Consider the following 12,105-nt stretch of genomic DNA (forward strand, 5'->3'; position numbering starts at 1 on the left):
GCCTGTTTTCTGAGAATGGTTTCTCGCACATTTCATATGTTCACTAATGAATACGCTGTTAATGCCATTTAAAGGGACCTCGTCGTGCGGACGGCTTACTCATCGTGCACAGATGGATCAGAGAACAACCTCATTTGTCTCTCTGCGCCTCAGATTTGTTTTTTTCGGAGCCGTCTCAGCGGGACTATCAAAACACATCGTCTTCACCAGATGGGAGTGCTGTGGCGAGAAAACATTGACTCAAACCTGGCAGTCACATTTAATAAATACTTTCAGTCACAAGTGATTAAGCAAATACCTGAAGCAAAGCGATGCGACGTACAGCGCCACAGCATTTCTTCGCGGCTAGTTCCTATTCATTCCACTAGTCACAGCCGTAAGACACGACGGTATAGAGAGCTTACCTGGGCTGAGGTACCACAATGCTCCTCATTAAATATGCTCATTTTTTAAACTTGCTGGTCTACATTTACTTTGCAGCGATGAATAAATGCCGCATCCGGATATTGGCTGCAATGGTGTGCAGACGCCTGATTCACTCCATCTGTAGATATGCGGATGCCTGAATCCCCTCTATCCGTAGGTCTGCGGTCGTCTGGTTTGAATGAATGCCCATTCATCCATAGGTGGGCAGACCCCTGAATCCCCTCCATCCATAGGTGTGCAGACGCCAGAATCCCCTCCACCCATAGATATGCAGATGCCAGAATCCCCTCCATCCGTAGGTATGCAGATGCCAGAATCCCCTCCACCCATAGGTATGCAGATGCCAGAATCCCCTCCATCCGTAGGTATGCAGATGCCAGAATCCCCTCCACCCATAGATATGCAGATGCCAGAATCCCCTCCACCCATAGATATGCAGATGCCAGAATCCCCTCCATCCGTAGGTATGCAGATGCCAGAATCTCCTCCATCCGTAGGCATGCGGACGTCTGAATCCATGTCTTGCTAGGGGTGTGGGATGAGCATGTGACATCTGTGTGTTGAGTATCTATGGGGGTTTATCTTACATCTGTCTTGTTCTGTCCTCTTTCCTACTTTCCAACTAGGGACAGACCAGGTGATAACTTTCCCTTTTATGTTGGTCGGTGTAGTCCATCTTGGACCATTATGTCTTGGTGTGAGCCGTTTCTTCGTACTTTCTTCCACCTGGCCTGCATGAACGTAACGTACATAAGTCATGCCTACAGGTTCCGTACGTGATTGGGTGAAGCTATAGACGTGGCTTTATAACCGCATTGATGTTAGTAGACTTCGGCCTCGCTCCCTTGGACGTTGTTTCGCTCCGGCGTGCAGGTTCAGGACAGTAATAACACGACTTGTGCTGACCGTAGCACTTCAGCTGTTTTTGTTGCTGACTGAACTTTCTGAGCCCTGTATGTTCATTCTATTTTCCTGATACGAATCGGAGCCGCCGCTTCCAGGAATAATATTTGTTGAACGTTTCTCTTTTAGCCCGTGGCTTTCCTAGTCCGGAGAACGTCCTTATTGTTTACCTATCGCTTACATCTGAAGCCGGTCTTGTTTAGCACATCAAAAACATTTCACTTACCAGACTATTCTGCATCTTTGTCTATGCATATGTCACCCCCTCCTACACACTGCTGTCCTACTTACCTCGCTTCAGCCTCCTATTGATTCTCGCCTTACGGTAGGTGGTTGCCCTGAACTCTAAGGGTTAATATGCGGTGTCTGTGTATAGAGATGAACATATAGGGGATATGAGATGTGATAAACATGAATAGATAGCTTTCTTTACTACATTGACCAACACATAACTTGATAATTTTGTGGGAGATAGAGTTGCATAAAAAGTAAGTGAACCCTTTGGAACTCCCTGTTTTTTCTGCGTTGATTACTAGTGTGATTACTAGTGAAATGTAGTCTGATTGTATCTAAGTCACATTCATAGACAAACACAATGTAACTAACAACACAGAGAGTTGTAACGTTCATGTCTTTTATCGTAATCATCCATAGTGCATGGAGAAAAAGTAAGTGAACTCTTGAATTTAATAACCTGTAGATCTCCCTTTAGCAGCAATCACCTCCACCCAAAGCTGTAGATGCACGTAAGATTTGTACGATGTTGCAGAAGAATGTTGGATCTTTTCTCCCTGCAAATGTATTTCAGTTCATTAATATTTCTGGGATGCCTTGTGTGCACAGCCCCCTTCAGATCATATGGACTTTACTGCATTGCTCCTTAGTTCACTGTATGGGGAATGGTTTCCTTATTGATAAATGCATTAAGCCACTGTTACTTTAAGTTTGATGGCGCAGTATGGAGACTCAGTTCCCTAGGTATTGCGAGAAGAGAAGGGGGAAGAGATAAAAGATGCAGCACAGGCACATTTGGTGCACTTGAAGCAAACAGAGGTATTCAGATACTATGATCTAGCCACTGCTTCCAGGTTACACCGTTCCTGCCAGAAAGGAAGACTTTGCCTGTTCTGATACTAATAGAAAGTGTTGGGAACCCCATGAGACAATTCTGTTGACCAGGGGCACACCACAAATTACATCCTGTGAAACTGTGGTCTCAGCTCTGCGTTACAAGTATGGCTTCCACCATTGTTCAAGTGTTCATGAAGCCGGTAGCAATAAAGGTTCTGCTGTTAACAAGTAAGTCACCTGAACATGTAATCACATCCAATTCAGGCCATTTATGAAATTTTACTCAGGCCCATCCATGCATGTACCTGATTCCAGGAGTGAGCCATTACCCCAACTTCTGCTCCCTCTACTAACCCCTTGCTGCCAGTACATTCCCATACCATCCTTCATGAGACTAGAATTGGGTCTAGCTAGCATACAGCTGAGCCATAGACCATGGGATGCTATGGGTGGTGATCTACAACCATGGCTTATTGGACTATGTACTGTGGCCTTGTGTGAAACTGTGGCCTGGAGTCCCCTTCAGCAAGTGCTCCTCATAAATTAAGGCAAACAATCAAAGAAAACAGTCCTATACTTACTGATACAGGAGGAGAGACATGTGCGCCACCTCAACATGCAGGTAGCCAAAATGCCAAATGAGGGAGCCAAATACTCCTGTGGAGGACACCAATGAGACAGCCACTCACACAGCCTCCTAATATAGAAGGGGTTGGCTACTTAGTGTATACTCCTACACAGAGTAGTAAATACAGGGTGTCAGACCTTCTGATAAATTTATATTAGTGTAAGGAGCGATACATTCATAAATTAAAGGGGTTGTCCCGCGGCAGCAAGTGGGTCTATACACTTCTGTATGGCCATATTAATGCACTTTGTAATGTACATTGTGCATTAATTATGAGCCATACAGAAGTTATAAAAAGTTTTATACTTACCTGCTCCGTTGCTGGCGTCCTCGTTCCCATGGAGCCGACTAATTTTCGCCCTCCGATGGCCAAATTAGCCGCGCTTGCGCAGTCCGGGTCTTCTGCAGTCTTCTATGGGGCCACTCGTGTAGAATGCCGGCTCCGTGTAGCTCCGCCCCGTCACGTGCCGATTCCAGCCAATCAGGAGGCTGGAATCGGCAATGGACTGCACAGAAGCCCTGCGGTCCACGGAGACAGAGGATCCCGGCGGCCATCTTCAGCAGGTAAGTATGAAGACGCCGGACCGCCGGGATTCAGGTAAGCGCTGTGCGGGTTGTTTTTTTAACCCCTGCATCGGGGTTGTCTCGCACCGAACGGGGGGGGGGGGGGTTAAAAAAAAAAAAAAACCCGTTTCGGCGCGGGACAACCCCTTTAAGGCGGTTCTGAAATGCTACCCAGAAATCTGCATGGTGGGCTAGTAAAGCCATGGGAGACATGCCAAGTGAAGCAAGTTGCCTTCTGAAAGCAACTAAGACTGTTACTTCTGGATAAAACTACCAAACGTGAATTGAGAATAAGCAGGGAATAGATACAAGGGAATGTAAATATAGTATATCTTGACTTCAGTAAAGCGTTGGACAAATGTATCTCATATCATACTTATTTAAAAAATGACAAAATATGAGACCAACAAGGTAACTGTTAGGTGGATTCACAGCTGGCTGAGTAATCATACTCAAAAAGTGGTCCTAATTGGCTGCACATCCAATTGGAAGAATGTGTCAACTGGGGTACCACAAGGCTCTGTCTCAGGCCCAGTGTTGGGAATTGCGGGGAAACCGATCAAATTTGATGGCAACACAAAGATAAGAGGGATAGCTAACACTATGAAAGAGAGAGAGAGGATTCCAAAAGATGTAGACAAGCTTAAACAGTGGGCAGCAACTAAAAGAGAAATGCAAAGTCCTACAACTGGGCAAGGAAAATGAATAAAACAGATACAGAATGGGAGGAATTGGGCTAAGCAGGGGCACATGTGAAAAAGACTTGGGTATACTAATAGATCATAGACTGAACATGAGTCAACAATGTGATGCAGCAGTCAAAAAGGCAAACACAATTCTGGGATGTATTAAGAGAAGTATAGAGTCTAGATCACGTGAGGTCATTATCCTCCTCTACTCTTCCTTAGTCAGACCTCATCTGGAATACTGGGCCCAGTTCTGGGCACCCCAATTTAAGAAAGACAACAACAAACTGGAGCAAGTTCAGAGAAGAGTTACCAAGATGGTGAGCGGTCTGCAAATCATGTCCTATGAGGAACGGTTAAAGGATCTGGGAATGTTTAGCTTGCAAAAAAGAAGGCTGAGAGGAGACTTAATAGCTGTCTACAAATATCTGAAGGGCTGTCACAGTGCAGAGGGATCATCCCTATTCTCATTTGCACAAGGGAAGACTAGAAGCAATGGGATGAAACTGAAAGGGAGGAGACACAAATTAGATATTAGACAGTGAGGGTGATCAATGAGCGGAACAGGTTGCCATGGCAGGTGGTGAGTTCTCCCTCAATGAAGTCTTCAAACAAAGGCTGGACAGACCTCTGTCTGGGATGATTTAGTGATCCTACACTGAGCAGGGGGTTGGACCCGATGACCCTGGAGGTCCCTTCCAACTCTATGATTCTGTGATTCTATATATGACTGGAGGATCAGACTTTTGTTTCTTGCCTGTTTCCATGGAGTCTCATAGGCATGTATAAGAACTGTTCAAAAGGGCAGAATACACACTGAATGGTAGGTTTATTAGAGCCCCGGCCCCTTCATGCTTGGAGCTTTCCTGTTTGGAAATTATTGCCGTGATCCCAGAGTGCAGCATAAAATCACGTAACAAGTTTTTTGCAGATCAGTTTCAGTGTGAATCCACATTAGATGGGAAAATCCAACTATCTGAGCGACTTCCAACAGGGCCGGATCATCGGTGCCAGACTAGCCGGGGCCAGGATGTCACTGCCAACCTTGTGGGGTTTTCTCATGTAACGGTGTGGAGAGCATACAGAGAATGTTGTGATCGAGAAAAAACATCCAGTGAAAGGGAATCCTGTGGACTGAAACAACTTGCTGCTGAAAGGGGTCAGAGGAGGATGTCAGGAATCAGATTCTGACCAACAGATGTTGATCAGTGAAGAGCAGCAGAATACAACAACGCTGGTGCTTCAACTAACATGTCCAAATGCACAGCTTGCCATTTCTTAGCACGGATGGGCTATAACAGCAGGTGACCAGTTTCAGCACCATTGTGTTTAAGAGAAACAGGAGAGTGAGACTCCAGGGGGAGAAAGAGCACAGATATTGTATTACTGAAATGCAAAAAAACATCACCTGGTCAGATGAATCCAATTTTTTGTTGTACCGTGCTGATGAATGACCCCTTCCTGTCACCTGGCCAGAAGATGTCAGCACCTCAATCTAATTTGTGACAACTACAAGAAGCTTCCTGTCCCCAGGGGCCGATATTCCAGCAGAATGCTTTCATCACCTAGTGGAGTTTATACCATGATGAATTGCTCTAGGTCTGAGGGCCAACGGAGGTCCAACGCTCTACTAGATGGGAGTCTCTAATAATGTGGCTATTCAGGGTATGTGTTCTTTTTAAGGGCTCCTTCACACAAGCATATGCACAAATGCGCACGCTTCATCGCAACGTATCTGTGCTATGAACGAGGTTGATTTGCATGCATATCAGCGCATTGTAATGTACTTTTTGCATGCAGCAGAAAAACGTGCCTCAATTTAAATGGCTATTTAGCCTAATGAGGTCCAGATGTGTCTTTTTTCCAGCGTATTGCGCATTTGCGAAACCTCCCATAGACTTCTACTCCCTTTTCTGCGCAAAACCGCATAAAAATAGAGTATGTCCTATTTTTTTGCATACACGAGAAACGCTCATGCAAAAATGAGAAATGCATATGAACCCATTAGTATCAATGGGTTCTATTCTCTACGTATGGCGCGCGCAAATACGCTTGTGTATAGGGGCCCTCACCTTCCCAGCTCGCCCCCACACACTGACTCCAGGATCTAAATCAGGGGCGTAACTAAAGGCTCAGCGGCCCTGATGCAAAAGGTGAGCTGGGGCCCCCCCTCTATCTGTATCTGTACCCGTACCCATACCTAAACCATGCTGCACAGAGGCATAACTTGAATCTCCTGGGCCCCAATGCAAAACCTGTAACAGGGCCCCCAACTATAATGCTTTATTCATAGTACTGGGCTCCCTATATGGAGAAGAGAGGCCTTATGGGCCCCCTAAGGCTCCTGGGCCCAGGTGCAACCGCATCCCCTGCATCCTCTATAATTACGCCCCTGGTCTAAATCCATCAACTTCTTTTCAACAAAGTTTAATAAGACGCTGCAGTCCCGGTCATGAACTTCTCATTGAGCGAGCGAATAAGACGCCATTCATCGGTATGAACTAGACACAGATAAAGCGATACATAAATGATACATTAATAATAATGTCCTTACTGGAAGTTATCTGCTTACCGATCTTCTAATATTCTTTTCAGCGTTGTCTCGTGAGCATCCACCTCTGCTGGGAACGTGTCCTCGTGTGAACTGCGCAGCGCTACAATGTACGTGAATGAATTCCCGGCAGTGAGAGCGTGACCTCCGAGAACATTACATCCAGTCTATGATATTTATAGAGCGACGTGTCAGGCTGCCAGCTCTGCTCCTGGGATGGAGTTTACGAGATCTTGTCATCAGACGGATAACAGGTAACCGCCGAAGCGCAGAATCTCAGACACTTCTTGTGTTATACAGTATCACAGACCGGCAAAGAACTCACATGCAAAGTTCACAATGGCATCAATTGACAAACTTCTAAACCTCTCATAGTATTAACCCCCAACAGTCATGTTAAAATTGGAAAAACCTCTCCCAAAAATATCACTTTTTTATTGTAGATTTTACGGAAATATATTTGGCACAAAACTCAGTCGCCTTCGGTGCACGTTTAACACATTGGGCTACATTCACACCTGCGTTCTGAGGTTCTGCGTTCTGGGCGCAATCAGAGGCGTAACTTGAAGCTCCCGGGCCCCGATGCAAAACTCGTAACAGGGCCCCAACTATAATGGTTTACTCATAGTACTGGGTTCCCTATATGGAGAAGAGAGGCCTTATGGGCCCCCTAAGGCTCCTGGGCCCGGGTGCAACCGCATCCCCTGCATCCTCTATAGTTACGCCCCTGGGCGCAATATACAGTGAATGCAACTCATTGATTTTAATGACTGTGTGCACCTGCTCGTATTTTCCTGAGCATTTTCATTGCGCCAAAAAACCTGCAGCATGCTATATTTACCAAAAGTTCCCATAGATGGCAATAGGGATGCAAAAATGTGCGCCCAATACGCTAGGAGATGCGTGGAACACTGTGTAATTGCACAGGAAAACACATCTGAAACTCATTTCAATGGCTGGGAGCATCGTAGCTTTTTTTTAATGGCGCGTGCAAATTGAAATGCCTTATGCATGGAAAAAACACTGCAAAATATACGCTGATAGGGGGACATATCTTAGCAGTACCAAGAGCTTGCGCATGCGCGGTACCTATGCCTAAGGCTCATATGTTATTTAACATTGGGCCGTAAATATTGTAAGACTATGCTGGTCCCGCACATGCGCAAACCGTTGGGACGGCTAAGATATGCCTACCAGGTTGCCATGGAGCTGAAACGCATGCGCAATGGCAGTGATGGACGCCACTGTGGCGTTTAACTAATTGAGTTTACACAGCGGTGATGGTGGTTATCCTTGGGCACTACACCACTAGTGGTATTAGGTATGTCTAAGGTTAAGTAGATATTGTCTGCAGCTGAGATGTTACTGGCGGAGTGTGGTGAACATACAGCCGCGAGTAATTGATATAATTTATGTTTTTACTATATATATGTGACATGTTCCTGCTGTAACAGAGCTTGATGAAGACCAGTCTTTTTGGTTGAAACGTCGCCAGTTTTCATTGTATGGAGGAATAAAAATTGAAATTTTTATACACATCGTATGCTGCCAGGGAAATAGGGCCTGTGATAGGTAGATTCCCTTTACAGGCTGGGTTAGAGTGACAGTATAAAAGAGAGGAGTGGGCTGAGTTAAGGCAGTCTTTCCAGTCCTTCCAGCCTAGCCAGCTCAGAGGAGACTGAAGGAGACCGGGAGTAGGCAAAGGCCTCTGCCAAGACATTACAGAGCCAACCACTGCGGTGGGAAGGAAATAACATCACAAGTGTGAGTACTCAAGAGTCAGAACTGTTACCGAAAGCACCAGAGGAAAAGGAGGAGAAGTAAAGGAAAGCCAGCCAGTCATAGACACAGCCAGGGAGAAAAGCTGCAAGGAACAGCAGAGTGTACAAATGTATCTTTCTTGTACCAATCCCCTGAGGAAAATGCAGAAGTAATTAATACCTGCAAATGTAACTGTTTATCACAAAGTCATCCAATGTGAACTGTTGAAAGTATGTTAACTTGAATTCTCATCTGCTCTTGGAAAATAAATCTGTTTTTGGTTTACTTTGCAACTTGACTCCTAAAGCCCCTTTCCACCAACTTAACACCTGTACTAAGGTACCACACTACATGCTGCAGGGAAATAGAGGTTCTATCCCTGTTATATTTATTTCTCCACTTTTTGAATTATTATTTTGTTCAGAATTGGTCCCTACCTGTACACGAACTGGCGTCATGACAAAACAACATCTTTCCCTACCTGTCTCCATGGGTAGCACCCCATTGGGGTATCACCATCTTACCTTGCCCAACCCCACAGGCAGCACGCAATAAGAACTGCCAAATTTACCACTGTGTAGTGTTGAGCCAGGCCATGTATTACAATTGGAGAGGAGCAGCCATGCCACTGTGACTACCACCATTTTACTGCCCTCCTCCTCGGTCTGGCCTTCAATAGTGGGCACATATGTTCTGTGATGAACATGTTTACAAGAGCTGGCATTGTTGGGTCATATTGGTAGCCTGAAGCATTCTGAAGGCCCCCAGGGCTGGCATGTATTTTTGCCTCTTGAGCCATTCCTGTGACCTGTGGAATGGCTTAATAGAATGTCCGAAGAAATACAATATACTGCAATACTAAAGTGTTTCAGTATATTACATAAGTGTCCAAACAATTGATTATTCAAGTCTCCTATGGGGATTACAAGTAAAAATAATAAGTTTTTTTTTTATTATTAGTAAGTTCTTAATTAACCTCCTTTTCCCAGGTGCCAGATAAAAGTAAATAAAAAATAAAAGAATTGGTATTGCCGAATTATTTATCCTGCATGGTGAACGCCAAAAGAAAAAAACACACACAATGCTAGAACTGTGCTTCTTTTTGTTCATCTCATCTCCAAGACAAAACTGAGTAAAAAAGTGATTAAAAAGGCATATGTATCCCAAAGTGGTACCAATAAAAACTACAGGCCACCCCCAAAAAAACGAGGGCCCATGCAGTGCCATAACAGAAAAATTAAAAAGTTATGGGGCTCAAAGGATGGCGACAGAAAATAAGGTAATGATTTTTTTCTAGTAGTGCAACATAAAATAACTATATATTTATTCTTTCCATTATCGTACAAAGAAGAATGATAATACGTCATGTTTACTGCACCATGAATGCTGTTGAAACTCCCCACCTCAACATTTTTGAAAAAGCATTTTTATCCATATACAATTATCCAATACATTATATGGTATGTTAAATGGTGCAATTGAAAACTAACAATCATTCATCAAAAAAACAAGCCCTCGTGTAGCTAGGTTGCCGGTAAATAAAAAAAAAAATTTCAAGTGGGGAGCACAAAAAAAGGAAAAAGCAAAAAAGGACAACCCCCCCCCTTTAACTGGACTGCTGATATTAAAGTAATAAAACTGAACCTTCCATTGCCCCCCAAATCCAGTGCTGCAATCTCGCTGTGGTCCCAGTGATTGTTGGGACAGCAGATGATCTCACAGGAGATCAGGTGATCACTGCAGCCAATGAGAAGCTGCAGCGCCACATTCCCAAATCCCTGGCATCATGGCACTTGAGCATAGCTGCTACAGCCTCTGTCACAACAATCACTGGGACCACAGTGGGGCTGCAGTGCTGGATCCCAGTGGCGTCGGAGGGGTAAGTATAGTTCAGTTAATTATTCTAATACAGGCAGCCCTAATGAAGGGGGTTGTAACGGGACAACCCCTCTAATAGTTTTATCAATAGCAGTATATTTATGTGTTTGTATGTTGTATAATAGGCCCGAACCTCATTGATTGATGTGGGTGGTACATTAGGAACAGATACTCTGCAATTAGCTATGACAAAGAACATTGGGGCTTATTTATGAAGTATTTTCGGCCAGATTCATGGCATAATGTGCGCTGGAATAACGGCGTACTATTTTTGCAACATATTTGCGCCAAAAAGAATAAAAAATTCTGAATGGCTCTGCCAATTTTTTTTCTTATAAGTGTGGGTGTGGTCTCTGTGTGCCGGATGTTTCTGACATATTTATGAAGCTCCATTTCAGGAAATAGGCGCAAAAGGCAAGCAAGATTATACCAAGTAAAACTAAATAGCATAGATAATGGGTTGACGCATTTTAAGTCACTAGCTGTGTGTTTGCAAATTTGGCGCAATTTTTTTTCCTCTGAGGTCAAATTTATGAGCACTCAGAAAAGCAATTTCATTTTTTCATTTCATCAGTGTGGTTATCGGCCCGACTAAGCATTATTTTTGATGCATCTCTTGTCATTTTGGTTGTTACAGCTGGTTGGGGACAGATGACCAGAGGGTACCCTAGTCCTGTATCCCTACCTACTTGCCCCCCTGGGCTAAGCCCCAGGGCGATAACTGGGCGGCGGTCCCTGGTCTGACCAAGTAACAGGGACCCCAAGGGAGAGGGACAGGAGACGGATGGTCAAACAAGCCAGGTCAAAAGCTACTGAAAGCAAAACAGAGGGTAACACAGAGAGTACCGTGTTTCCCCGAAAATAAGACAGTGTCTTATATTAATTTTTGTTCAAAAAGGTTTAACCTTTTCACATGTATAGCTGTCTGGACACTATTTAAATTGACTTTTTTAATTAACTGTTAGCAGGGCTTAATTTTGGAATAGAGCTTATATTTCAAGCATCCTCAAAAAGCCTGAAAAATCATTTTGCATCCTCAAAAATTCTGGAGGATCATGCTATGTCTTATTTTCAGGGTATGTCTTATTTTCAGGGAAACAGGGTAGTCAGGGAAAACCGAGTCAAACCGGGGAGGCATGTGCGCAGTACAAAAGGACCAAGACAGGAGAGGATTCAAAGGCATAAATGGGTCAAGAAAAAACAGTCAGGAGCAGTATATGCAGGAGCTAGTAGAGCTAAGTCTAACCAAACAGTGGCAACCTCTGCTAGCACTCAGCAGCCTGATATGTGAAAGTTCACGCCCAGACAGGGCGATTAAATATGACACGCCAATAGGGGAGGTGATAAGACCGGCTCTCCCCGGGGCCGTGTACTATACAGAGAGCCGAGCGGCCGGCTGGAGGAAGCACGTCCCTGAGCACGACGGGGCACATGCTGCTGACAGGAGCGGGCAACCACCAACATAGGGGAACCCCGACCGGAGCCGCCCACACTGACACCCGTGGCGCCAAGAGGAACAGAGTGCAAATGCTGGCCGCCAGCGTCCCCAGCGGTAACCACATACCTAACATTGGTGCTCGTATTACTCTAGTTTCTATAAACTCTTCAAACATTTAAAAAATTTTTAGGGGGGTAAA

At 44.7% G+C, this 12,105-nt stretch overlaps 1 protein-coding gene across 1 annotated transcript in view; it reads left to right on the top strand.

Moving 5' to 3' along the window:
* The first annotated feature begins 11,832 nt into the window (after nucleotides 1-11,832).
* Nucleotides 11,833-12,105, top strand: part of CRYGN (crystallin gamma N) — a 45,874-nt gene continuing 45,601 nt past the window's right edge. The window contains exon 1 of the mRNA XM_066584630.1: nucleotides 11,833-12,020. The gene's annotated coding sequence lies outside the window, so the exon portion shown is untranslated. The remainder of the gene's footprint in view (nucleotides 12,021-12,105) is intronic.

This window comes from Eleutherodactylus coqui, chromosome 12, assembly GCF_035609145.1.
Source record: "Eleutherodactylus coqui strain aEleCoq1 chromosome 12, aEleCoq1.hap1, whole genome shotgun sequence".
Taxonomy (NCBI): domain Eukaryota; kingdom Metazoa; phylum Chordata; class Amphibia; order Anura; family Eleutherodactylidae; genus Eleutherodactylus; species Eleutherodactylus coqui.